This window comes from Apteryx rowi, unplaced genomic scaffold (genome assembly GCF_003343035.1).
Source record: "Apteryx rowi isolate R43461 unplaced genomic scaffold, aptRow1 scaffold_50, whole genome shotgun sequence".
Classification (NCBI taxonomy): Eukaryota; Metazoa; Chordata; class Aves; order Apterygiformes; family Apterygidae; genus Apteryx; species Apteryx rowi.
Genome location: NW_020450761.1, coordinates 139,194 through 164,422, shown reverse-complemented (window position 1 = coordinate 164,422; position 25,229 = coordinate 139,194). Strand labels below are relative to the sequence as shown.

General features: G+C 42.7%; 1 protein-coding gene across 4 annotated transcripts in view; it reads left to right on the top strand.

Moving 5' to 3' along the window:
* Positions 1–85: 85 nt before the first annotated feature.
* Positions 86–25,229, top strand: part of RNF152 (ring finger protein 152) — a 47,136-nt gene continuing 21,992 nt past the window's right edge. The window contains exons 1-2 of one of the 4 annotated variants that reach the window (XR_003255791.1): positions 469–715; positions 23,661–23,763. The gene's annotated coding sequence lies outside the window, so the exon portion shown is untranslated. Of the gene's footprint in view, positions 151–468; positions 716–20,892; positions 21,127–23,660; positions 23,764–25,229 lie in introns of those variants that run through there. The other 3 variants (XR_003255792.1, XM_026079845.1, XM_026079842.1) reach the window with 3 other exon arrangements.

The window sequence follows — 25,229 nt, the reverse complement described above, 5'->3', positions numbered from 1 at the left end:
GCGGCGCCTCCGCCCGCCCCCTGCCCGCCGGCGGCCGCCCCGCCTCGGGCCCGCAGCCCCGCGCTGCCTCCCGCCGCGGCTAATCGCGGCGGTAATAACAGTAATACTGCAAACAGCCATTGCTAATAATAAGAGGCAGATGTTTGCAAGGTCAGTGATCCGCGCGTTTGCGATACCGCCTTCTCCCTCCGGCCTCGCGGAGTTCCCTTGCGCCGAGCCTCTAGAGGGGCTTCTTTTTTCTTTTCTTTCCCTTTTTTTTTTTTTAATTTATTTTTTGCTTTCGCGCTTGCAGGCCCCCCCTCGCGGGCCTGGCAGCGGGGCCAGCTCGGGAGCCCTGCGGGGGGCGCGGCGCGGCGGGCGCGGCGCGGAGCAGCGCGGCTGGTGCGCGGGAACGTAGGCAAGCGCCGGCGGAGCAGGGGAGAGGCGAGTGCGGCTGCCGGCTATTTGTGCAGCGTCCGTGGCGGGGGCGGCTCCAGGAGCGTGTCGCCCCCTTTCACACCTCCCGCTCCTGCATCGGGGCTGGGGGGAGCTGTGGATTTCGTAACCCGCTGCTGCGTCTCCCTGCCCCGGCTGCGCGCAATTCACTGCAGGCGGAACAAAGCTCGGGCGCAGTTGTGCTTCCCGGCTGTCGCCTCCTGCCTGCAGACCGCTGAGCGCTTCCCCCCTTGGTACCATCATGCCGAAAGCGAGAAACGAGACGCAGTGAGCGATTCAGGTAACCCACCGAAACGTGCTCGATGTTGGTAACTCTCAGTTTGGTCTCTGGAGGGTTGCAGTGCACAAAGATTACTTTGAAATCTGGCTGGGTTATATCTGCAGTCACATCAACATTGTTTTAAGTGGAGTGTGCTTATCCGTGTAGTTCCTTAAAGTAAATCCAGGTAACTTGTAGACTGGGTGGATTTTTTTTTTGTTTTGATTTTTTTTTTTTCTTCTTTATGCTGGCAGTTACAGGAGAAGATATCCAGTAACTCTGATAGTATCATGTAACGCTAGACATCTTGCTAGGCTTTTAGAAAATATTTTATTTTATTTTTTTAAATAGACAAGAGGAGGGAAATAAACTGCTCTATGTAGGTATATTCCAGCTCTGCAGAGTGACAGAACTGTGAGTTTGTTGTAGCTTTAGATGCTGCCTGCTAGCTAGGGTTGCGCTGCAAAAATATGTGATTTACAAACGTTACCAACATCTACCATGCTTTGTTTCAGCATGCCGTCTGGTGGAGTGACTTTGGAAGCAGTTCTGTGTTTGCCTCTTTTAAAATGTGGATATGATTAAGATGTGTGCACTAAGTTGTTAGTTGGGGAAGCATTAAGGGTGTGTGTATGTGTAATATATGTATGAAAGAAAAAGAACAAAGAAAACAGGCTTTTGATAACGTCCCATTAATTCAGCTATAAATACTGTAATTCCTCAGTTCTTGTTTACTCAGTAAAACTCTTTTCCTCCTCACAGATACGGGCCATGATTTGTTTGTTTTTTATACTCCCTTTTGTAGAGCTCTTCTTCTGATACAGATTTCCTCAGGTTTTGGTTCTGAGTGAGGCTGCTGGAAAATATTTGTAACCTTCTAACTTCTGCTGCATATGAAGGTCTTCTTTTTAGCCTTTTTGTATCCAGGCTGAGGTCACAGGCCCTTTAGAAATGCCCATTGAGTCTGAACTAATGCAGAACTCATGGGATAATAATAGTAATTTAGATTAAAAAAAGACCTTCCGAAAACGCTATTCTTGGCCATGTAACAATGTGTGATTGGCTTTGAGCTTCTTAATTGAATGAAAGGTAAAATGTAAAAAAGAATCATGGCTGAGGACTACAGAGTTAGAACAATCTTGTGCTGTTGCTGTCTGTGGCACTGGCGTGTCGTCAGCACAGGCTTCTGTGGAAAATTCCCTGCGTGCTCACGCTTTTGTTGGCAATACAGTTAAAAAGCCCAAATCGCTGGTTCAAACCTGTAATGTCTGTCTGTCAGGTTTTGGACAGCTTGCCAGGTATGAAAAGACAAAGGAAAAAGACATTTGTTTTCTGCTTCTTGTCTGGGGGGAAAATTGGTTGGGCCACACCTGATCAAAGTTTTGTGTGTGTGTTATGAAGTCTCCTTGGAAGCACTGGCCAGTGCTGTGGAGTATCCAGATAAAAAAGGCCAGTAGGACAATAAGTATTCAGCCTTAATGTAGTGTGTTTAAATTATACACGTGAATGCAATAACTCGAAGGAGCCGCTCATCCTGAGTTACTGTGACTTAGCAGAGTGCTCAGGGAACTGGCAGATAGAGCCCTCTGGGCACTGGTCTTGATCTTGCGACTGACTCACTTGGGCATCCCGCTCTGCCAAAATCCCTGTGTGTTTTTTCTCCATGCCTGTTTCTGCTTCCAGTTCTGGCTTCTCACCTTGACCCTCTGATGAAGTGGAACAAGAGCTCCATCAGCTGCAGTCTGATGGAGGCTTCATCACAGTTTTAACTTTAGTCTCACCTGTTGTCCCAGTGAAATCAGAGGGCTACACACAAGCAAGCACTTGTGCAAGGGCTTTAAGGTCAAGGCTTCTTATTATAAGCTTTCTACAATGTGAACTGCACTTCTTTTTTACTTGTATAGTGCTTAGAACAAATGCCATATTGTGTTCGGGTTCAGTGTGAAAGAACTGACCTTACTTGGGGACCAATACCTACAAAAACATGAGCAGTGGTGCTTCTCTGCTGGAGTTTTCTGGAGAATTAGTTTTCACTTGGGATCTGAAGTCTTGCTGGAAGCTGGTGATATTTAGACTCTTAAATTCTCCAGTCATCTTTTCCAGTGGAGCTTAGTTTCCTAAGTCACTGAAATATTTTTCAGAATATGACCCCAGTCAGTTGGTACCTGGAGGATATGGGTCTAAAGTGATCCACATGGCCTAGATGATGCCCTGATCAGTTGATGTGACTCTATCAAATGCTTGGGAGCTCCTGGGTGATTTGTGTTTCTGACCATATGGCTGTTGACTTTGGGCTCTAATGTTAGGGCATTGACCTTTTAAAATGGTGGTTTTATATTGCCTTGGGATCTAGTGTTAGGGAGCTGGCCTTTTAAAATGTTGGTTTTATATTGCCTTCTGTATATCTATATTTATTTGTCAGCCAGTTCTGCAGCTCTTCTATGCATCAAGTAGCAGTTATTCAGGCAAGTAGTTCCACTGTCTTGAGTGTGGTTATTCAGCTGAGTAAATGATGTGCGATCTGAGTAAAAGGTGGTAGATTTGGGGCATGAGTGCTCTCTTTTTGTGGAAAATGTAGGGAATGAATTCCAAAAACCTGGGATCTTAGCATGCCTTAAATTCTGTCCTGTTCTTATGCTTTGCCTCTAGCTACTGGGTGGGCTGGAAGTGAGATTTGAACCTGGTCTTTTCCTCCCCTTTACAGTATGTGGGTGTTCTAGAGAAATTCCACAGCTGTTCTTGAGTCTGTCCAGAGTTGCCTGCTTGCTTTGCTGATGCTATTTTCTACACAAATAGCTTTGCTGCTGCTGTGCTGGGTTCTGTGGAGGGAGCAGAGAAGCCCTTGGAACTAATGCAGCTCTGTAGTGCAGTCTATCAGAATAAACAGTGTTAGACAAAAACCTTCCAGCTCTCATGTGTGCAAGTTAATTGTGCAAAATCTCCCTGAGTCCTGAGCAGGCAATGGTTTTGCCCCCCTTCTTTCAGCATTTCGTGTTCTCACTGCAGCACAGTTGACCCCTGTTTCAAAGGCACCTGCTTGCTGCACGTCACTGAAAGCCAGTGGTAGCCATCCTATGGACTGAAAACCCCACTGGATGACTTGGGGTCGGGCCCGAATCATCCCAGGGGAGGTGGGCAGAAATCTTGACCTTTCCCTCTCCTGGCCGAACACCTCTTTGGGAATTAATTCAGTCGTGTTTCCTCTGAGGCCCTGTCAGTGAAGTAAGGGCGATGAGGCCAGCTGGCACAGCATGGGGTGAGGCTCCATAAATCCTGACCAGGAAGCAGCAGAGGAGAGAGAAGCTGAAATCTCTGGGATGAGATCAGCTTCATGCCTGGAACTTCTGAGGAGCTGACAGAAATGAAAATGATTGCGAAGGAGACAGGAGCCCTAGCAGCTTCAATGGTTAAAGTTGAGTAATAGTCCCTCAGCCCTGACAAGCCACTTCACCCCTTTCAGATGCAAAAGACTTTACCATCTCTCTTTCTTCCTGCTGCAAAAATTACCCCTTCCAAGTAACCTTAAAATGTAAATGATTTTGTAATTTGCCCCTTACTGCTCCAGATGCATAAAATCTGGAAAGTTACAGAGCAGACTGCAATATATGCTGTGCAGCTCAGATGCTTGATTAGGCAAGAGTGTGTTAAGGCCCTGTTTCCTGGGATGTAACAGAACGTGGAATTGTCACTAGTCAAATGGACCATAGTGTGTTTGTTGTTGTTGTTGTTGTTGTTGTTTTGTTTTTTTAAACCTAGTTTCCTGAGGAAATGAGTTCTGTCTGTCTCCTGCCCTTTACGTTTGGCCAATTTCAATCAGATTTGACCAACGGGTGGCAGTCTTGAAGATCATTAATTTCCCATGTTTTTTTCTTTAGATTAGTGGCTGGATAGATGGGAAATCTTGAAGTAGTCCTGCTTTTAAAGAAAAGGCTTTAGGCATTATTTGTTCTGCCTGATAGCAGTTGACTGGCTGGTCATCACATGGGTAGTGCTTGAACATCCAGCACATATCCCTGGACAAGTCACAAGGTGCGTGTGGTCTCCAGCATAGTGGTTGGTGTGAAAACAACTGGTAGCAGCTGCAGTTGCTGTGATGGAGGGGCAGGAGGGTAGATGTAGATGACCTGCATCTGTAGCAGACTAGGTCTGTTTGTTATGCTTCTTACAACACAGCTACTCTTATTTTTAAAGCTAAACCAACTTGAGATTTAGGAAGGATGGCAGGCTGACAGTCATAGCTTGGAGCCTGCTTCTCTTGACCTCCAGGACACCTTGGGCCTCAACGGAGGTGAGAATTGGAACAAAAAGGAATGTGCAGTGTGGGTGGGACTTATGCAGAGGTTTGTGTGTTCACAAACACACATGCGCAATGGCAGTGTGATTATTTGGGTGATCACACACCTTCCCTGTTGAATTCAACGATAGTTTGAGTGTGCTGAAAAGATGAGATTCAGTGCTGTACATTTCTCTCAAAATATAATCTGTGAGAGAATACAGTCTTAAATGCTCACACAGCCCCTTCCCCAGAGTTATGGTAGGCCAGGTGTGCTTCAGCTGATGCAATGCTGTGAGATTTCAGCCACACATTTCTGCATGGCTAAGAGCCCCAGTGTAGATGTGGCTATTCTGATATAGGTATCTTGGGAATCTGGTGAAAACAAGGAAAAGCAGTCCCACCCTGATCGAGGTTGTGCCTGTTCTGGAAGGATTTTCAGTACACCTGTGCTGAGCATAGTGGGCAAATCTTTCATAGACCTAGGGTGAGTAAAAAGTGAGGCATCTGTTCAGACAGAGGCATAAGAAACAGGGATGTCAAGGTGTCATGAGCAAATACACATATTTTGTCAGCCCATGCATGTTATGCTACCCTCTCTGTTGTTGCTGATCTTGAGAGACTATCTGTCTACCTGTTGTCCTCAGGCACAGTGTGGCATTTTCAGAGCTCTTCAGTGTCAGTCTCTAGTGTCAAAATAGTAAGCATCACCCTAGAGGGCCGAGCTGAATCTCAAACACCCATGTGTCACTTGTCACTCCTCTTAAGACAGCTTATGAAGCAACTAAGAACAAATACATCTGTCAAGGTGATATGAAGGGAGAAACTGTGTGGTTGGTCCCCCATCATGGGACAGAGCATGTGGCACACTAAGCTGTGCAAACAGGGTAAAGGGGGCTGTTGTTCCCTCCTTGCCTTTGCAAAATCTGCCCATTAGCGACTGGGTTGGAGACCTCTGGAAGTAAAAGCATGAGTAAAAGAACCAAGTTCTTGGGCAGAAGTTGTGCTACCCTTATTTTCTGGGTCTTGAGCGAAGTCAGGGTAGCTTGATTCACACTGACTGTTGGGATGCCTATGTTAGAGCCATGGCACTTACTAAAGGAGAATTTTGCTTTCCTTGCTTTCCTTCCCACATGTACCAACCACTACCACTGGTAGTGCAGCTCGGTAGATTACTGTGATCATTAGGAACAGCCTCTTGGGCTCAGACCAGACATCCCATGCAGTTCGTTCCTCTGATAGTGCCGTACATGGGAGCTTCAGAGAAAGGTGTGAGAAATGCTGAAAAAGGCAGTTTTGGAGTAACGTGCTTAGAGAGCACCAATTCCTTACCCCTCCCTGGCAGAGGTGGCTCTGTTACCAGAGACAGAAAGACTCCTTCTGAACTCCAGGTTTAGTAAAAGGAACAGAACATTGCTGCAGTAATGTTCCTGCCTGCTTTTGCTAGCCGTATATGGCTAACACGATACAGCTAGCACTATGCATTTAATGCTGGTAGTACCATGTTGCTCTATTATGTTTTAAAAGAAACTGAGTGACTTGCATGCCAAAAGCCAAAGTGCTGTCATCAAGACAGACTTTTCTGCAATGGAGCTTTTATGAAATATGTGAACTGGAGAGAGATGGTGTGGTCAGAGTGCTTGGGACACTCTGCAGGCTCTGACTGGCTGAACCTGAGGGACTTGATAGCTCCAGATTTTGCAGGCTGTACTCTTCGATATTGGGGAAAGATGGAAGTGAAACTTGCACTGTTAGGAACAAGAGAATGTGTAAAGCTTATGACAGTAGCTGCCAGCAGCTGTTAAACAAGGTAAAAGTACTGCTTAAAAAAAGACAGGGGAGGGGTTACAAATGGGGGCATACAAAGACCAATAGACTTTTACACTTAAAAAAACCAACAACAAGAAAAAAACACCTATACAGTGCCATCAGGCACAGTGCCTCTTGCCAGCTAATATCTGCAAATAAAACAAGTCAGGTTGTTGCTGTTGCAGCTGCTTTCCGTCATGAAGTAGGGTGAGCCAGACTTGTCTGACTCTGAGAAACATGTTGGCAATTTGTCTGAAGTCCACGGCGCACAGGGCAATTTACTTAAAAAAAACCCAATATAACAATTATCATTCAGAATGAACACATACAACTGTAACATTTGCTTGCAGTTGTATTTTCTATGACACACTCTTAGAAGTTGCTTGTTGGCTGCATTTACCAGCAAACACAGGCTGGAGGTGATTGGCTTCATCCCTGACCTGCAGTTAACAGCAATATTATACTTAAACAAGTTTTAATGTGGGAGGTAGGAGGGATTCAGCAGCTTGGCCTGCCAGTTGGGTTATCTGGGGTCCAGGCCTTGGGAGCTTTCATTCTGACCTTGGGCAAAGCTCGTTGATGGCTCTGTGCCTTTGCTTTTAAAATCTGATCCGTTATAACTCATTTCAGAGTAATTAATATCAGTCTTGGTTTCCTCATCTGAAACAACCCCAAATTCCCCAAATGTTTGTACATGAAATTGAAGCTCAAATATAAAATCTCCCTCTCTCCTCCCTCTGATAAAGGTGGAAGAAAAAGAGAATCATTCATAGCCATCTGCTGGAGACATCAATCACACTGGGAGCAGAGTCTGCCAGTTGTTCCACACATTATTAATGATGAAAAGATATAAACATATGAGCTCATAATTATGTTGCATTTAAATTACTTACAAAATAATGACATTAGGAGAACAATGAGGTTACAAAGTCAAGCGGACAAAAGCRAGGAAGTGCCAGAACTAACGTTGCATAGCTCCCCTTTGCATCTGCATTATGATACAATCTTTAATTCTATAATTGCATCATTTTTTCCCTTTCACAGAGTACCTCTTTCAGTGGATAGATAATTACCGCATTATTCATTTTCTCTTCCCCATTTACTTTCTGTGAGTGCCTCCACATCTATTTATTTTACACCCCACCCAAACCTTGAACTGAGCAGTGGTGTTAGTTCCTTCCCAGGGGCTTTGCAAATGGGGAAGTTCTTATTCTTGCAACATCTCAGATGCGGTACTGTATTCATTTTCATAGCTGAGGAATGGAGGCAAAGAGCAAATGCAACTCACTGTTGAAATTCTTTCAGTTTTGGCTACCTAAAAGAGATACTTAGGGATGATTTTATTTTTCACTTGCCTCAGAATACCCAGCATGATATAGCAGCTCATATTGAAAGCACAGGGACAACTGACCTGAGCTGTAAGTCTCAGCACTGCTGCAGGTTAGCCCTGGATGTTCTGGATTTACAGAGAGTGGGGACTGCACCATTAGGGGTCATCTGAGGAAAAACTGGTTTCAGTGATTGCTGAACATCTTACAAAGACTGAAGCAAAGAGAGAGGGAACTCCGTTCTGCAGGTGGCACGTCCAACTTCCTTAAGGGATGTGGTTGTCTTTTTTTTTTTATTTTTTTTTTTTTCTTTCTGCATTGCCTCATTCACTGTTCATCTTTCTGATCTCTGCTGAATGAGGTGGCAGGGTCTGAGACAACCTGTCTCATTCCCAAAGCAATTGATTTCCGTGGCACAAAGGATTTGTGATCGTTGAGTTAGAGACAGAATCAGTGCGGATGCATAGGGGAGCTGGATGAATGTTGTTCAGGCAGTCTTCATTATCGTACTTCTTTAATTTTGAGTACTCCCATTTGCAGTCTTTTTATTAGAAATTAAACATAGCTGGGTTTTAATGTAATTTTCTAACTATACAAATGGAAGAGGAGGGAGATGAATACAAATCAGTCCTGTCACATGAAACTGTAGTGATTTGGGTCATCCCTGGCTTTAGACCTTTGAGCTGCACCATGAATTTCTACCCCAAGAGCTAACAGCCTGGCTAGTAGCAGTAGTAGGCTGTGGTTGCCAGAGTAGTTGCCAGAGCAGGGTGACATGCTCGGCAAGTTGTCATCAGCTTTGGTAGGGAGTTTCACAGCCTGGAGCCAGCGTGGTGGGAGACTGGGGAACTTCAGGTCCTCATCCAGGGTGGGGAGGGCAGTGCTCTCTGATGGGTCCCGATACATCTGCGACTTGCTGGTGTTGGTGCTGTTCTCTCCATTGCAGGCAAGTTTCTCATTCCCTTAAGCTCACCCTTTGCAGTTCTGAATCCATTCCCTCTGTTCCTTTGCACCTCTAACAATACCACCTGCTTCTTCCCTGGCTTTCTGGTACCTTCGCTCTAACCTATGCCCTTCTGTTCGTACTGCCAGCACCACCTATAAATTTTCAGAGGTACCAGATCTAGATATCCTGTTAGCGCTGTGTGGAATCTTGATCCCAGTTTAGATCTAAAAGTTTTGCATGTTCAAACTGAGGATAAAGGCCAGCCCAGCATCTTTGAATTAAGCATCTTTGGTGGTCATCTTCCTTACTTTTAGTTGAGAGCCTTTATTGTGTGCATCCTCTGAGATGCAACGGGTAAATGGCTGCTTTAGACCAACTCTATAAAAATGATTTACACCTAAAGAATATGCTGCGTTCTGCCCTGTTTTTCAATGTTTCTTTTTGTGCTTGATCCCACTTATCTTGTTCTACAATTAAGCCTAGGTGGACATGCCATTTTAGGGGGCTGAATGTGAGATTTAAATTACATAAGTTCATAGAAAAGTGAGGCAGACTGGACACTCATGTTCTTTTGGGTTTTGGGGGTGAATTAAAACATTATAGTTGCTATCAAGGGTATGCAGGTTCTAGAGACTGGGCTTCCCACTGAAATGCAAATTAGTGCAATTCTGCTGTTTCCTGGAGAAATAATGTGTGTAGTTCCAAGCAAACATTCAGATGCTCTCTGCCTGCATTTCAATTTTCTGACCGATTTACAGTGAGTTTCTTCCTAAAGCCCCATTTGCCTAAAGGAGGGGAGGGGAAGGAAAGTTAGTACTAGCCCCACACTACAGTAAGAGGGAAGGGGACAGAGATTTCTGATTATGCTCAAATAAGCATAACAGTTGGCTTTCTTTAAATGCTTTGTACCTTTTTGTTTCATTAAAACACATAAGGAAAAGTGGATGATACGAGCTAGAGAAAATACAGTTGCCAACAAAACCTGATTTTGGAACAGACCAGACTGACCTGCAACAAAACAATCGGCATGAAAATGATTTTAAACTCAGACTTGTGTTCTCGGGAATTTGTGATGTAAATTAGGGCCTTGATGGATATAAATCATGTCAAATTAGAATAATAAAATCATGACAGAACAAAGTGTCTTAATGTTTTGGATGACTCAACAAATTGTACACCTTTATAAAATAAATAATAAGCCAGATACTAAAAACTTGCATCAACCAGTTCTCACTGCATTATCGCCTTGTATGAATAAGTCCAAGGGCTAGTACTACTGAACTCCATGTATTTGAAAAGGAGAGAGTTATCAAGAGGAACATGGGACTGGTTTTCAGCTCTGGTTTGTAGGTGCTTGAGGGGCCAAGAACATCGTCTAATGGGTCTGTGAAGGATAACTGGGAAAAATGAATTGTATCAATATAGAGATCTATGTATTTTTCAGGGGACAAAAAAAAGGTTCTGTGAAACAAAAAAAGATTGTGTATTGCTGACCTAGTCATCTCTAGCTGGGAAGCCAGCAGTGAGACTGTGTACCTAGGATTTGGGCTGAGTTTGGATAGGGGTTGTGTTTTGGCTTCAGTTAATCTCTGATACAGACTTTTTCTGTATGGTCTATGTGTGTGTTTTTCTTTTGAGGTAAACTTATTTAGGCAGATCTTCAGGCACTGTAAGCTGCCATAGTGCCCAAGGGACAGAATCCGCTCCTTGGTGGGGTGGCCCCAGTGCTGCCCCCAGCACTGCACTGGCATCTCTTCATCTTCAGTGCTGCCTCCCCCTCTCTTTTTCCTCTCAGCATCTGTGGTTGGATGCTGAAAGGCAGGGACAGGACTTAGAAAATGCTGGCTCAGCAGAAGAGGTGGAGAGCCAGCTGATGCCAGTATTAATATTCTTTCAAAACTGGTGGATGAGATGATTATAAAATTGCAGAGGGAAGTGAAACTTAACAGAATCCATGTTTTAATTGTATTCTGGATTTTTTTCAGTACCTAGCTTCTAAGGTGCAGGACAGATTGAGCATTTTTTTAGGGATGTTGATGTAGACTGTACAATGTATTGTTAAAAAAACAAACAAACAAAAACCTCAGGCCAGTCTCTTTTCTACACTTTGCTCTTTGCTCTCAGTCTTGTTCAGTTGCACTGTGTGGTAGTATGCTGTGTGTAGACAGTAAATCAGATTTAGAATTCTATCCTAATGCAGCTAGAGGAAAGAGGAATATATCACAAGCAGCTCCAGCTTTACCCATGGTGTTAAAATGCCCAAGCCTGCAAGGTCTACCTGGGTTTGGACTTTGAATTTCTACTGTATGCCCTTCATCTCTGCTGAGAGAACTGAGGATGTCGGAGCTATTAGTCTTCCAGTGATAACTTGAGTTCTTGCATCCTCCTCTCTGCGTGCCAGCCATCTAGCACTCGCACCTGCTTGCCTCTAACCTAGAGAACTTATTCAGCTGACAAGCCCCTGGCTCAGTCTGTGAGTAGCACTTCTAAATTGATAGCCTGCCTTGCAATGGAAGCTTTTTGGCACTTCAGTTTATACCTTTTTCTTTTTTGCTTGTTGTTACTCTTATTGCTACGAGGAAGAATCCCTTCCTGACTGCAGGGGGTGCCTGCACCGCATGCCAGGCGCAGGTATGCATCACTCCGGAGCAGGGATGGAGGCAGCACATACTCCTGCATCATTTCCCTGCATGTCAGATTGGGGCTGCTGTTGCCTCCCTTGAGTTCATCAATCTTCTGCCCCAGTTGGGCCCATTTGTGGGCTGTTGATAAGCCTGTGGCAGCCATCACTGATGGCACTAGTACAGCTCCCTTTGATTTGTGGGCCTGTCTTGAACTCTGCAGTGTGCACAATCCTGAGCTGTAGTGTCAAGGTCCTGTAAGTATGCAGTGAAGTGTACTTTTAGCTTTTAGGCTCTTTATGAGATAGCAGTTCTTTTTTTTTTTTTTTTCTTTCTTTCTTTTCCTTTTTTTTATAGCCTTCCCAAATGGGATTGAATAATTTTGGTAGGCTGGCTAGCATGACAAAAGTATCATTGTGTCTTACTTCGTGGAGCCCTAATAGCCAGTGTGCCAATGTTTTGCTCTAGGCAGAAGAAGTATATTTGGGTGGTCTAAACAGAAAAGTGGAAGGCTGTAATACCAGGAAAATAATGATCATCATTACCAATGTTGCTGAACTGGAGGCAGTAGATAACTAATTTCTGATGCATTTTATTTTGAAAATATGGTCCACATATTTGTGTCTTGCATAAAGTTTTCTAATGAACAGGAGTTTTGCTGGAGTATACTTCATTTATAACTAGACCAAAACCTTCTCCATTCAAATTTGATTTTCTTCAAGCTTTAACAAAAACAATATTTTCTTAGTAGTAATTTTTCCTAGCCCTTTTTACCTCTTGGGCTGAAAACTTTCCTGTGTAATCTCCTCAGCCCAAACATGATTTGCCCTAACTTCACTTATTTTTAAAAAGCACATGTGTAGGTGTTTTGGTTAAGAGGAGGAACCATCAGTTTTTTCTCTTGCCTCTTTCTGCCTTCTCCCAAGTCAAAAGTTGAGAAGGAGACACCTTTCAAGATATTCCTGTTTAGGAGTGGTCTCTCAGTTAAAGTCCCACTCTTACAAAGTGCTGACATCTTCTGCAATGTGCCTTTTGCTCCCCTCAGCTGCAGGTGGAGTTGCATAGGAGGTATGCTCTGGTGCATGGAGGACTGCTCTTTGTTTCTGAAAGTGAGTAATTTTGGGTGGAGACACTCTTCTCTCTAAGTGTGTTAGAGTGCCCGTTTTCAAGCTTAGTGCCCTCTACCTCTCTCAGTTTTTTGGAAGGACTTCTGGGGTCTGACCAAGATGTAATAAGCTCCCCCTTTTCCCCCTGCTTATCTCCCTGGGGCAGCCGCTTATAATCCAAGTGGTGAGAATAGATTGTGTCTCCCTATATAATTTTAGTTCTTCTTTCTGCGTTTCCTGTTCTAATGTTGGTTGGTTGTTTTAATGTCTTCAAGCTAGAATTAGGGAAAATAATACACTGAAGAAACCGACTGCTTTGAGAGGAAGAGTTTCTTATGGAGGAGTTTCTTATATTCTCAAAGCCGGTATATTCATGTTTAATAAAAATGGTTGTGTAATGTGATTGTGATCGGAGTTACAGAAGCTTCTAGCTGAATAAGTACCAAGTCCTGAAGGTGAGTGGCAGATTGCTGTGGCCTTCTGACATCCTAAATGATGAAAATCCTTGTGTTGTTTACTCTGAAAATATTCTCCCTCTCTCTACAGAGGTGTAATGTTTACACAAACACACACATGTTAAGATTTTGCAGTGCACTTGTGGTTGCTGTGCTTGGGGCACAGCTGGTAATGCTGATAGGAGGATTCCTATTATACAAATGCTTGCTGCTTAGAAAGTAAAAATTTGCTGATAGTGACATTCGAAGTCCAACAATTATCCCATCAACTAAGAAAGGAAATGGTTGCAGTTGATCTATGCTAGGAAATGTGTACATGTATGGCAGCCATTCCTGCTTACAGCAGGATAAGGGATGGTGGAGTGTTCATGTTGTTACTTGAAATATTTAAATTCTTCAAGCTTAATTTCCTAATAATACTTTCTAAATATAATTATTTAAAAATAAACCTCATTATGCTGTTTTCCAGACACTTGGAAGCATGTTTTCTTAATTCCACCACAGTAGATCTGTTAACATCAGTGACTACAGCTACAAATTGCTTGTCCTCTTTTAGCTTGTCTTGGCTTTTGTGGGATCAAACAGGACTTTCCTTTTGTTTGCTACACCGGACTGTCTACCAGTTTTCCCATAACTTTTATGAGAACTGGCAATATGGAACTGATGTCAAGGGTAAGGGGCTAACCTAGATATAATTTATGTCTGATGTTTCTTTTTACCTTGGAAGACCTTGTGATCCAARCTTCACTAACACAGCAATAATAATGCTTCATGAAACACAACACTGTTTTCATCATTTGATCTCAAAGCACTCTTAAGAGAAGGTCAGATCATGATACCTGTCTGTAAAATGGGAAATTCAGAGAGTGAAAATCACACAAGAGCTCACATATGAGCTGTTATCGGGAAGCAGCAGGAGCGGGGTTGCTCCAAGAGGGATGACGAGCAGGGAGCTGAGGGTGACCCCAGCATGGGCAGTGCCCTCACTGCCGGGTGCTGTCCCACAGGGTCCAATCATGATGGGCAGAGCTGGGGGTGGGTAATGGGAACCCTCAAGGGCCCCAGGCATGGTGAGGGGTGACCAGGTCCAGGGTCCATCCAGGGGGCCTAGTTGGGAGAGGCAGGAGACAGAGACAAGAGCCTGGGTTGGAGACGAGAACCGCGTCCATGTGGGAGAAGGGGCTGGAGCCAGCACCCCTCAGCATCGTGGGGCAGGGACTGTTGGCCCCGGGCTGGACTGAAATGGGGGCCTGAGGCTGGGTGAGGTCCATGGGGTGGGCAGGGACTGGTGGGGCTGGAGGTGCCCCCAGGAACCTCACAGCCATGGAGCAAAACTAGGGATAGAAACTTTTTTTTTTTTTTTTTTAAGTGCCAACCCAGGACTTTATTCATCGTGCTATGTTGCTTATTCAGCATTTATTTTTAGGAGGCCTGAAGGTACTTTGTTTTATCTGAACATCACCTCATCCATGAGCTCACTGCATTTGCAGTATCTGGCTGATTTTTGTTTGCTTAGCTAGGGACAGAAGGGCTTGGGAAGTGCTTGTGAGCTGTTATTGTAGCTGGCGATCTCTTAGGCTTAAAATACATGGCTGTATTCAGTAGACTGCTTTCAGCTGCCACAAAGCATGAAATACACGGTGTTATCACACTGAGCTTATTTCGGAGGCACATGGCAGCTTTTGCACATAGGGCTTTGCAATCTAAAGGCTCATTGTTTAAGTCTTAGAGATACTTGATGAGAGGCCAAGATGGTTATTTGCATTAGTGATGAGATGATTAGTAGACTGTTCATGTTTCTCATTAGAGACCTATGGAAGATTGTGATCAAACAGAAAAGATTTTTTGTGTGTAATTTATGAGACCTGCTGCTTAAACCTTCATTAATACTCTCATTTATTATCTTCAAAACTGGCAATGGGGAAGGAAAACTGGAAAATGCCAATTGTATTGTGCACTGTCAAATAGAAACAAAGACGGCTATTGCATCAGGGTAATTTCACTTCCCATAGAGGCTCAGGTGCTCCTGAATGCTCGTGTCAGTGTTGATCAGTGCGGTACTACAGAGCCAGTGTGCTGGGAAACAGTAGAGGGATCTGATTTTCATATCTGAATATATCCTCTGAACATCTAGTCAGAGCTGATGATTTGTAAATGGTATCTTTATTTTTACAGGTGAAATCGAAGGGTCAAGCTCTTTGGTCCAAACCTGTTTGTTCTTGCTATTTGTCACAYGTTCAGTTGAATGAATTATTTCAAACGGAAAATGGCTTTTCCAAAACCAAAGAACTTTTACAAAAAAATTTTTAATTCACTTTTTTTTTTAATTTAAAAGCAAAATGTAAAAAGACCCCTCTTGTCTGCTCCCTTCTCTCACTCCTCTTTCTTCTTCTAAGTTTCTCTCAATGGTAAAATGAGAACAGTGGAAGGCTGAAGAAAAAGTTTTGTGTGTATGTTCATATACATATTTATGGAGGGAAAATGAAATAATAAGAAAAAAGAATGCTTTTGGCTTACCAGGAAACTGTCAGAGAGAACCAGCAATTTGTGAAAATTTATTTTTATGGAAAAAGGCACTTTTTTAGCAACTTAAAATAGCTTTGTAAGTTATTCTGCCATGTAGCCTGGTGGTATATAAATGTAGGCTTCATTCTCCACTTTCTTGCCTTAACTTACTCTTTTCTACCCACAGCACAGCTGTATTGGTTTAAACCTACTCTAGGGTATTGGATAGCCATGGCCAATTATTCTTCTAAAGCCAAATGTTCACTTTTTTTAAATACCAGATAGTACCACAGGTGGTAGCGACTCATAGCTCTGTATTGTGCCGTGCACCTCTTTGAGTGATTTGCCTGCTGCATAGCTGTCCCTGGGTCACAGTTTGGGAGTCTCTTTTCTTCATTGCTTTAATGTCGCACAGGTCTGAGCAAAAGCCAAGCACAGCTTTTGAAGGATCTGAAGTCACTGGTGTGATATACTAGATACTCTTGAGATGTAGCAGGTTCCCCCTTTCGCAAATCAAACGGGGTTGCATGCAGTAGCTTTAGCTGGGCATGGCTTGCTTATGCAGTGGAGAGGACACTGGAAAATGCGTGCAAGCATTTAGGTCCGTGAAACCCCCTTTGAATATTTCAGTAATGCCAAACACAACAGAAAAGCTGGACTTCTGTGTTAAATAAATGCACCTTTCCCAAGAGAGAAAATCCCTGACAGTGCTTATAAAAGCTATCGGGAAATTGTGGAGTAAATAACTACATCTATGACCACACTAACATTTATTTTCTGTTCTTGCTGCTTCTCTGATTTTGATATTGAGGTGCAGGGAAGAAGCACAAAAGGGGTGAGAGGAGGGAACAGTTAGTTTGTTAAGGTTTTTGTTTGTTGTACTTCTTTAATGCATCTTTCTTGTCTGCCTCTGATTCCTGGCAGTGTTTTATGGCCTCCTCTCTGCAGGACACTGGTGATAAAAAGTGATCCAAACCAGTGAATCCCATCAGTACCCTCCACTGAGAACTCCCTGCGTGCGGATAAACCTGCAAGCCAGCGTACTGAAAGCCCTGACCTGCGTGAAGGGAACAGTGCGTTCAATCAGCTCTTACTCTTTTCTCTCATGCTGGTGAACATAGGAGGCAACTGTTTAAAGCAGCGGAGTGGTGCTATTGTAAAAACAACAAAAAAAGTTCAATCCTCATTAAAAGAAGTAATGTAAATGATTACAAAAAAGGATTAAGCACTACTCTTCTTCCTCAGGAAACTCCTACTTGCATAGTTGGCCTTATTTTAATAACTTTTTAAAGTTATTGAAGATTAGCTTCATCTGAAAAGAGTACTATAACTTGGTGTCAGTGCACCTGGGAAGTGTGAATTATTCTCTTGTGTCAGGATATATGTGTTTAGAGCTTAAGGGAATACTCTTGAAGTGAAAACTGGAAGCATTTAAGCATTACTTAAGGAGGAAAACATCTTAGGCCACTGAAGGACTGCAGAAATCATAAGCAGAAGAAATACAAGTTGCAGTTCTTCAGTGCTACATAGAAGGAAACTACTAAATGTGTTTGGTAAACTACTAAATGTGTTTGGTAAACTAACAAATATTTGTGAACTGTATTCTATTACTACTTTTATACTATATATTACTATATTACTACTTTTATACTATTCTATTACTACTTTTATAGATTTCTCCATGTCATTGGCTCTTGTTCTGAGGTAGATTGCTGGCACCCTTTGCATCTAAAAAGCTAGAAGAAACTACTTTGTGGGAGTAGCAATTTCAGGAGATTGCTTGGAATCTTAAACTTGTTTATTAGGTTTCTTTGAATTACTGGGTGATGTATTTGGTACCTGATTTTTTTTCAGTACATAATGTAAATAAATTTGATCAGACAAGTGCTCGTATACTTTCCCTCAGTCCTTTGGCTGGGTTTCTCTAGCCTGTGAAAGCACAAAACTCCAGGTAGCATTGGCAAGTTCTCTTCCTGTGAATGCCCTTCCTGTGAAAAGCTGGTGTGGAATAGCAAAAGGATAGACTAGTAGGTGTGCTGCACTTCCCAAATCTGTACAGGTCTGCGTGCCGTTTTGAAAACATGTGCATGTGATGCAGTCAGCCTGGCATCATAGGTCAAGAGTCTTTTTTACTATGCCCCAGTCGCAACTGTCTGGCCTGCTTATGAACCTCACACCACTAGAGGAAGGTAAATGTAGCATCTACCCACCCTTGCCTATTCCAAAAGGGTGCTTGGTATCTGGGAGACATAGACGTTGCCTTGCAACCCTTCCTCTCCCCAGGAAGCTGGTGCAAGTCAGAAAGAAACAGGGTCTTAAAATCACTGTTGTCTTCCTAAGTGTTCAGAGTGCTGTGAATGTTCAGAAGCAATGAAAGCAGATGGCCATGTGCCCAGTGCAAGAAATGATTAACTCCACTGCATTTATTTTTATAGTGAAATTACATTTTCGCGTCTCCACGAGGGATACTTTACCAGGATACTAACCCAGCAAAGCATTTCTTTTTGTGGACATAGTGATTTTGGCACAGATGTGATAAAACCACCTACTCTCTTGATGAAAACACACTGAGCTGGTAAAACTGCAATTTTGCAAGTATAACTGAATCCTCTTTAAGGAGACTTGGCAATGCAGCTGTAGTGGTTTGAGGTCATATTTCTTCACGCTCCGGGTTGACACTGCTGTGCAGGAAAAGGTATGTCAGACAGGCATAGCTTTAGCCAAGTTAAATGATGGTGTTTTTAGAGCCAAACATAGGATTGATAACTACCTGGAGCATTATTTGATGGAAATGTGATTTCACTTTTAGTGATTCAGTAGTGTGAAGATTTGAGACTTGTGAGTCATGTTTTCAAACGTGTTTTAACAGGACTTTCAAAGTTACGGGTACATTTTATTGCATTGAACTTTATATGCATGTACAAGCTTGTGAGAACTAAAGCTGTTTGTGCTTGTGAATTGGACAGTTAGTTGCTTTGCCACCTGCAATTTGTGTTTGCATGCAAAATAATTTGCATTAGCAGTAGAACATTTCATGTGCATATAGCACATGTTATAACAAATCTTCATGCAAATGAAGTAGACCTAGGAAATATAACTAGAGGCCACTTAGGAAAGACTGGCTCTTTGCTGGAGGTCACCAGACTGTGTCTTGTCTTAAAAACAGAAGAAGGGGAGGGGAAAAGAAAAAAACAAAAACCAACCAAACAAAGAAACAAAAAAACAAAAGAGGGTGGGGGTTACCTGGTTGTTAGGATCCAGTCTACTTTAATCAGTGCAGTGCAATGTTGATGTCAGAGAATTATGCAGGACTCTGTTTCAATGGGTTTCTAAAATGACTCAGTATAAGAAATGACAATGAGGTCATGTGGATTTTTTTTTTTTTTTTAAAGGACCTGTTGTACTAATTAGGGTATGTTATGCGGCTTAGTATTAGTTAAGCATGCCCGGAGTTACTGGTAAGAGTTCAACCTTTAATTTTGCGCTGGAAGCAATTTCCCTTCAAGTTTCGGAGATGTACAGCAGTTGTCATTAAAGATTGTAACATATTAAACCCCAAAGCGCTGTATAAATAATGGGGGAAGAAAGTAGCTGCAGAAAGCAAGAAGGAGAATTAATTGCATAATGGGGGACATACTGAACTAGTGGACTGTTTAATACTCGGTGTCACAGTGAGAAGATACGTCATATCGGTGTTTAGTATGTACTTATGTTAAGTCTGTTCATGTGCATATAATATATATAAATTAGTGGCTTCCGTGATTACATATAATGGCTTGTTATGTAATTGTTTGAACAAGGCAACAAAGAAAGTAATACTTCCAGACCCTAATTCTTTTGCTATCGCAAACAGAAGTTCCTCCCACTCCACCTTCAGGCACTCCAAACTGCTCACATTCTTTTTTTTTAATCTTTGTTTGCCCTCACTTCCTGCTGCTTCTCTCTCCATCGCCACTCAATTTCCTTTTGTTTCTGCCTTGGCCTCCAGCTCCTGTAGTGAGTCTGGTGTCTTTTCTTGTGCTGCTTTCTGTATCCTATCTGCTCTCCCTAATCTTCAGTAACACAGTCCGTCCCTTACAGATGTAAATCAGACAGACTGTTTTTCTCTTAATTTCTGTGGCTTAAAAAAAATCTTTTTAAAACATCTTTGTTCAGTGTTAGTCTTCAGATACTGTAAAGCATGGATGGAAACCTTAGAAAAGATTATTGCTACAGTGGAGATAAGTTAAAACTCTTTATCCATAAAAATCTCACCAGAATTTACATGGCTGAAAAAATCTTCGTCCCCTGATCTATAATTCCAATGAGGTAACTTTAACGAAGTTCAGACTCAAGGTTTTATATCTTAGAAAGTTTGTTTCCACTAAAGCCACACTGTTGGTTCTTTGACATCCTGATATGAAATTCAAGTCTCCAATTTCATCGAGAAATTGTGCCCATGGGAGAATTAGGCCGCAGCTCTGTCTCTACCAATACTAGGGTCTTTGTACTGCCAGATTGTGTGGCTATATGACCGCATTCAGGCTGAATTAGCCAGAACATGCAATGTAGTATTTTTACTGTTTTTTTTTTTGCTGATTGCGGGAGGAGAGGGGACTACCTGATTGTGTGCAGAGTCTGCTGGGCAAATGCATTTTACCAGTGAAATGAGCTTGAACTGATGTTGCGTGGCATGCCTGTGGCATTTCTGAATGGGTGGGGGGGGCTCAGGACCAGCTTTGCTTTTTTGTGACATGATGGCCTCACGCTGGCAAAAATTAAGGGGTGGCATTGGCAAATCCAGTTGTCTCAGCATCACATTTGGCCTAGTGTTCTTCTTCAATACAAGATTGGCTTGTTTTTCTGGGTGGTTTTTATCCAGACCAAATACACCCATCATCAGCGAGTGAGTGTAACATGCATGTCCTAGAGGACATATCCCATGAACATAACATACCCTGCTTATCAGTGTTTGCCATGAAGCTGTCAACTTTGAGTTCTTTCCATTTGAGCTGTGTCTGGTGTTGGCACAGTCTAAGCTAAACTTAAGCCGTTTGGATACCAGTTTAGCTCCCTTGTTATTCTTTGGGACTGTTCGTTCTTCCCAGTCCAGGCAAATGTCACTCTGTTCCCCCTCCCCAAAGGCTGTTGTAATCCATTTTTTTTTTTGTTGCAGGACTAACAACTCTGTGGCACCTCCAGTAATGCTTCATTGCCATGCAAAAGGAAGAAAGCACTTTGTCAGCAGCCTACTTCAGGCAGAGAAATTTGTATCAGTGAGAAGCATATGTAGAGAACGCCAATTACTCAGATCATCAATATTTATACAGCAGATAATAATCATCATGGACAAGATGAATATTGTCACAACAGCAGTAGCTGCTGTGGGGGGGGAATACAAAATATAATTGCTAGGTTTCTTTAAACAGGATAATTATTTACCTTCTAAGTGATTGGTGAAAACAGTTTAGGGGTTGAATTAAATGTTCAGTAGGGACTCACCTTCTAGATTCTAGAAATTAATAGAAGTGCCCCTCCTTTCTCTCTAGCCTTGTGTCCCACAGCGAAAACTGTCTGGGAAATCATCCTTTACATGCGACTTTTGCTGAAGCCAGTGAGGGTGCGAGTCACTGAACAAAGCATCATAACCTCTCCCCCAAGCCCCCAACTAAGCAACTTGTTTTGAAAATGAGCATTTTGTACGTCATCTATGGACAGGCACATGTTTGTGGATGAGACAGAGACACGGCTGCACATGCTTTGTTTTTAAACAATGTCATCCAGCACCCAGTAAAGGCAACCTGCCTTTGGGTGGCCGTTTTACCAGAGCTTTGTAGCAGCAATGCCTTGGCTTCCCTGCTGCGTGCTGAAGCCGCTGCCATTGCCTGGGCCATGCCGGGCTGCATGGCAGCCCGGGAGAGTGGCTCCCCTTCCTGGCTCCCCTTCCCGGCTCCCCTTCCCAGCTCAGCCAGGCGGAGGGAAAGTCTGGGTGGTGGCTTCCTGTTTGCCTAGGAAATGCAATTCTGATTTCTATAGAGAGAACAGTTCCTTCCACCCACCCTTTTTAACCTTTTTATGGCAGCGTGATTATTCAAAGGATGCACCTTCAGTGACAGAAAACTCTGCTAGGTTGCTATGTTTTTAAAAAAGCATTAAACCTAAAACTACCTGCATGTGAGCCATTTGCAACAGATAATTTACTTGTTGAATCTTTTTTCTCCTGCTTATGAAGTACATTGTATTTATTGACACTTCAAATCTGACTATTTGAGCCTTTGAACCCTGCCCCCCCCCCAAAAAAAAATCTTTAAATTCATTGGGAACAGTACACTTTAGTGTGCCGTACTTGATATTGAGAATTTGAGCTCTGTTGGGTTGGTTGTCATTTGTAAGATAAATCACACAGCTTGAAGTTTTTGAAACACTGAAGTGATTCAAGCACATTTTCAGCAGAGTAGATCCACAAAAGACCTTAAGTACTGCGGTATCAAACATCCAGGTGCCTTGTCCTGTGGGATACAGATAATGAGGCTCCCTGTGCAATTCCAGGAGAAAAGTAGGCCCAAGAGTGGTGTTTGCAAAAGCCAAGATCCCAAAGACGAAGCCACATAATTTGCCTATAACAAGACAGGATCAAGAACAGGTCTTTTAAGTCTGCCCTTTCTGTTGCAGGGAAACAGGCGGAACAGCTCACTTGGTTTATTCCTGTCTGGAATTAGGTACCATTTTCTGAGATGTAAGCAGTGGTGGAGCTAGTGATTGCTCTCTGTGACTTAGGCCTGATACTTACCCTGAAGGAAGCTAGGATTGTGTTCCTTTCTTTGTCTGAGGGAATTTGATCATGGATCTTTCTCTTCGTAGGTAAACCCATTAGATAGCCTGGATTCCAGCCCTTCTGTAAATGAATTCTTAATATAAAATAATTAAACATTTGTTGGAGCAGGGGCAGGGACCGAGGTCTTTGCCTTCTGCTCATAGTTATTTTTCCTTTCTGACCTGAATATTGAATTATGTACTTCAAACTAGAATAGGTTCAGCCAGAGGGACTGGCAGAGCTCTGCTGAGCTACTGAAATTACTGGTACTTAAAGCATTCATCTTGGATATGGGAAAATAACATTATTATTTTGTCACATTCACCCTTAGTGAATGAATGTTTTCTTCTGCGGTGATTATACCCAGGTTCTTATGTGAGTTCACTGAATTTGTCTGTGGTACATGGTTTGGAAAAGTCTTGACCCCCGCTGCATGAAGATTAACTTGGACTGGATGCATGTCTGAAGCTAAATTGTTCAGTTTAGATTTTCCTGGTGCAGGTGAAACTGAGGCATCCAGGAATGGCAGTGTTAGTGTTTAAGATGATTGTCACGAGTGCATAGTTCTTACTGCAGATGCTTTCTAAATTAAAGATCACAGACCCAGTATTGTATCTGTGTCTTTCAACTTTTTCTTATGTAGTGTCCCCTAACTTTTTTACTCATGTGGTGTGATCTTTACACAGAACTTAAGCTTGCTGACAGATTTACTTAATTACCTTCCCCATATCCCGCTGAGGCAGTCACTGCATGAAGAGATCATTGCTGTTAAGATTGTTGCAGTATTATCTGCAAAGGTGTGTTAATCCAAGTGTTGATTGCTCCTGTTGGGGAACTCAGTGTCCAGTCAGGAAGGGCAGCAGGACAAATACCTTCCCAGATTCCTCTGGGCAAGGAAGACTGAGTTGAAGGGGGGATTGGTGCTGTTGAAGGGTGCAGTTGTGTTTTGCTTGAGGTCCTGCAAGTACTGGTCACCTCATGGAGAGATGGCTGCAATTTATAAGCCTGCCCCTTAAGTGAGAGAGCCAGCCCTGAGACAGACCCGTGCTTGACACTGATTGCTCCATCAGTTATATTGGAGCTCAAGATAGCTTGCTTTCTTTTTTTTTCTTTTTCTTTTTTTCTCTCAGAGTAAGGAGAAAAGAGCAAGGGACCATTGAAGAGAGCTGAGAGTCAGCACTACTGATATTCCAGATTACTGAATTGTGTTGAAAAAATGAGGTTTCTCATCAGGTGAGATTGTTTGTACATAATTCTCTGAATCTTCTTTTCATTATGGATAGTTGTACTGGGATCTGGAGATTATGAAAGGGATCATTTCTCTTCCCCTCCCCTCCTCCATTTAATAGGGTATTGTGGTTTGATTGTCTTGTCTCCTGTCTAAGCCCTGACCCATTTATATTATGATTCCATAACGAGATATGACCAATGAGAAGAAACGGGCTGCTTTACAGCATCCAGAACCCATGAGCCTCTCTAATTCTGCTCCTCTTCAATGCCAAGCACTGGAGCACCACTGTAAAGATGGTAGATCAAGATAATTCTGCTGTGCTGATGCAACCTAGCTAAAGCCTTTAGGGGTTTTGATGCGTCAGAATTTAGAGATTCTGTCCTATGTAGTAGTGTTCTTCTAAACTAGATGTGGGAAGAATTGTATGGCAAAGGATGAAGTCAGGGATATGTTGCTATATAGTTTAGGTATGCTCCTGAGCAGAGAAAAAACACCTTCTTTGCTTCTGAACTGTAAACAAGTGAAGCTGTTTGCCTCTTTAGTTGATTTTATAGCTGGTTTGAAAACTCATCCTGCATTTCGTTCTGGAAATCTTTTCTGCATCCCAATTTCGTCAAAGGATTCAGTGAGATTTTTTTGTTAGGTGTCATGGAGGGGAGAAAACAAGTCTCCTTTCACTGAAAAATCAGGATGAACAGTTAGGTTTAGGAATGCTAGCGCAATCTCCCATGGGAACTGTACTTAGTATACTTTGTTTTCCCATTCTTTCCTTGGGGCTTGGCTTTGTGGCTGACTAGCATCTCTTCTTTTCATGTTGAGTTGCTGTTGTGGTTACGGAAGATGTAATCTAGCTGGGAAATCCAGTCTGTGTTGGTGAATGGGAACATGGGTCATCTTATATGTAAGTACCTCAAGCTAGTATGGGTAGCATTTCAAGACGCTAAAATTGGGCCACCAAATTTCCAGTTTTCAATAAAAAGGCAACACTTCCCTTAGCACAGGTGACATAACTGTGTAAGGTGTTCATTTGAAAACCCAAATTTCAATTGAAACACAGTTTTGATTAATTTTAAATCAGCATCTTGGCTTAATTTGGCAAGAATAAAATACCAGGTTTTTAGGGGCTTGGCTTGCAGTAATTAAGCGAGTTGAGGGTATTGGAATTTGTTGTAAGGTCAGAGTACAGGAAGTAGGAGATGGTGATTTGATTTGTCTGAGGGACCTCTCTTGCTTGTCTGGAATAAATATTTCTGAAGTGGAGAATGGAACTAGACTGGGAAAGGAAATAGGCATAAAATTCACTTCAGACTTCAGATTTTACTTTTGAAATCAGATTAACTTGTTAAAATAGAAATCAACAGAAATATTGGGGTTGTATTGACTGAGGCAGACTGATTACGTAGTCAGACTGTTGGGGGAGGAAACATTGCAGTTTATGAAGTTCAAGTATGCCTAGAAATAAAAGCTC